Source organism: Vigna unguiculata, chromosome 3 (assembly GCF_037176805.1).
Source record: "Vigna unguiculata cultivar grain cowpea cultivar isolate G323 ecotype 2 chromosome 3, ASM3717680v1, whole genome shotgun sequence".
Classification (NCBI taxonomy): domain Eukaryota; kingdom Viridiplantae; phylum Streptophyta; class Magnoliopsida; order Fabales; family Fabaceae; genus Vigna; species Vigna unguiculata.
Window position 1 is genome coordinate 32,941,230 of NC_140794.1, and position 3,348 is coordinate 32,944,577.

General features: G+C 30.7%; 2 non-coding genes across 2 annotated transcripts; both read right to left on the reverse strand.

Moving 5' to 3' along the window:
- Positions 1–2,309: 2,309 nt before the first annotated feature.
- TRNAW-CCA (transfer RNA tryptophan (anticodon CCA)) lies at positions 2,310–2,383 on the reverse strand. Its single transcript has one exon. It is a non-coding gene; the product is annotated as a tRNA-Trp (tRNA).
- Positions 2,384–2,548: 165 nt separating this feature from the next.
- On the reverse strand, positions 2,549–2,622 carry TRNAP-UGG (transfer RNA proline (anticodon UGG)). Its single transcript has one exon. It is a non-coding gene; the product is annotated as a tRNA-Pro (tRNA).
- Between the last annotated feature and the right edge of the window lie 726 nt (positions 2,623–3,348).

Genomic DNA, 3,348 nt, shown 5'->3' on the forward strand with positions numbered 1-3,348 from the left:
CTGTTCAGTTCTTACACTTTCATTTCAAAAACCCAAATAGAATACGATTACTACAGAGATGAGCCCAATCCGGAATATGAACCATAAAAGAAAATACCAATTAAACCGATCACAGTAATACCAGTTACAGTACCTATTATCCAAAGAGGAATTCTTCCAGTAGTATCGGCCATTTATCCCACTTTCCTCCACATTTAATCACGTAGTCAGTCATGCTAAAGACATTAACAAACAGTCATAGATAATTATGAAATGATATCCTTCCGAATGGGATAAAAGAATTCTTAATATATATATTATTGACTATTCCTATTTCTTCTATTAATTCTAATTAATTGAAGAAATAATTTGAAAATAAAACAGCAAGTACAAAAATAAGTAATAACCCCCAGTAGAGACTGGTACGATTCAATTCAACATTTTGTTCATTTGGGTTTGATTGTGTCATAGCTCTATAATTCAAATTAAGTTTATCGTTGGATGAATTGCATTGCTGATATTGATCCCAAAAAAGAAACAGTGGGTACCGCTAGTCCGTGAACAGCTAGCCATCGTACTGTAAAAATTGGATAGGTCCTATCTATAGTCATTGGAGCCTCCTAAAAAGATCTACTAAATTCATCAAGTTGTTCCAAAGGATCAAAACGGCCAGTTATTAATGGAATTCCTTGTCGGTTCTCTGTAAAATACTCGTTTGGGCGGGGACTTCCAAATACATCGTAAGCTAGACCTGTACTGACAAATAACCAACCTGCAATGAATAGGGAGGGTATAGTAATGCTATGAATAATCCAGTATCGGATACTGGTAATAATATCAGCAAAAGAACGTTCTCCTGTGCTTCCAGACATCTTGAACTCCACATATTCTTGTACAGTCAAAAGGGGGGGATCGAGTCCATAAAAGACGAGATCAGTAAGGCGAAATTTACTGAAATAGAATCCTTGTTAGATCGTCCATTTTGTACCAACGGTGTCTTTTGAGTATACCGAATCAGTATAGCTATCCTTCTTCTAACAGAGCAATGAAATTTCACAATCAGTGTAAAATTTTAGTACTAGATTTTTTTCTTCTTTTTTCATTGATTGTCTCTATGTAGTCAAAAATCCGATAGAAAATTTTGCAAAGTTTGGGTATATAAAAATTTTTTTTATATTAAATTTTTAGAGTAATAGTATAAAAGGAAGGTTCTTAACATTTCAAATTATTAGTTTTGGATTAGAAACTAAAGATCCATTAAAATCGGAATATGAGAAAAGGGTTTCTAATAATTAATAAAGTAGATAATTCATAAAGTAGATTTTCTATTTTAATAATTCAATTATTGCCAAATCAATAAATATATTTTTTGTGGTTGTTGAAGATCTTTTTTTCTATTTTCTTCTACATTAATTCAAAGTGAAATAAAATGAAATAACAGAGTTATTATTCTTTGTTTGAATATTCATAATTTTTCTTTTCTTTTTCCAATATAAACAGAATTCTATTGGATATCTATAGAATAATACTAAATATTTTCATTAGATCAGTTTACTTAATTCCTGAGTTGATTAAGAAGTATGTTGATTTGAAATCACAGGATGGGTAGATGTAACAGATGAGGAATTTATTTCTAAATTATGTTACTCTATTTCTTTTTTTTTTTTTCGTCTCTAATAATTGAATTTATTGAGGAATTGCCAATTTTGAATTGTATCTTTCAAGTAGGATTTTTTATCTTCTTTTTTCTCTCAAAAATGGAAATTTAGGGAAGTGCTTTATAAACATATGTATAAAAAGAACGAACATATTTCATTTAGTTTCTATATGCCCACTATCACTAGTTATTTCGGTTTTTTACTATCGGTTTTAATTATAACCTCGTCTCTATTTATTGGTCTTAGTAAAATACGACTTATTTGATTTGTAATTTTGAGAGGAATAGTAAATTTTGGTATAAGACATTCTAGAATTCCTTACTATGTCAATTTACAATTCTCGATCGTTGAGATTTATGATCAATACAGATTTATGTTTAAGGCTAGATATTATATTACCTTTCTTTTTACTTTTCGAACAAATAAAAATGATTGAAGTTTTTCTATTTGGAATCGTGTTAGGTTTAATTCCTATTACTTTGGCTGGATTATTTGTAACTGCATATTTACAATACCGACGAGGTGATCAGTTGGATCTTTGATTCATTAATGTCTCTTTTTTTGTGATTCCCTATTTATTTAGTTTAATCCTAATCGACAAGGATAAAATTCAGACTTTCTTTTGAATGTTCAATTATTTCAGTGTAATTATCAGGCGAATAATACTAGAATCACGCTCTGTAGGATTTGAACCTACGACATCGGGTTTTGGAGACCCGCGTTCTGCCGAACTGAACTAAGAGCGTTTTGTTTTCATAAAATTATATGATCCAAATCCATTTTGCATATAGATATTCAGTATGTATGTTCAATTGGAATTCGTCTTCACAGGTTCCCGGTTTATTGCTCATCTCATAGAATATGGAATATTATAGAATACGGAATATCATAGAATAAGTAATTGTTAGGGATAGGGATGACAGGATTTGAACCCGTGACATTTTGTACCCAAAACAAACGCGCTACCAAGCTGCGCTACATCCCTTTTCCATTTGTTTATAGTGTTATTGTAAAGAATCTTTGTCTTGTTTTCCACATTTTTCTCTGTTGATATATATCAACAGAGAAAAAATACTTAAATAATAAAAAGAAAGGAGGATTTGAAATGCGAGATCTAAAAACATATCTTTCCGTGGCACCAGTAGTAAGTACTTTATGGTTCGGGGCTTTGGCGGGTCTATTGATAGAGATCAATCGTTTTTTTCCAGATGCATTGATATTCCCCTTTTTTTAATTTTAGTTATTGACACGGGAAGGGGTGAAGAAGATGAAAGGTCCAATTATATATTAAATATGTGTAATTAACCTACTCTTCTTTTTTTTTTTTTTAGGAAAGATAAAGACGAAAGATTAAATTGGCCTCATTGAAATTCGGAGTGACACTCGGGATCGGGATCTGGTCCAGGCTTCAATGGAATTGAATTATTAATTCAATTCCTATGAAAAAGAAAGTGAAAGCAGAAATCCATAGGTTGGGGCAACAATATCATAAAAAATACTTTAAAAAAACGAAAATACTGGCAATTTGAAACGAAATATAGTTACAGATCCTTGTATTCTTTTTGTACTAGATTCAATTAAATTGGAACGAAATCTTTCATAATTTTTCGAATTCTTCTTTTTTATCTTATCTTAGTTGTTTTCATCTTTTTCTTAGATTCTTAGATTCGAATCCGAAAAGAGTTATAAGTGAATTAAAAACCCAAAGGAG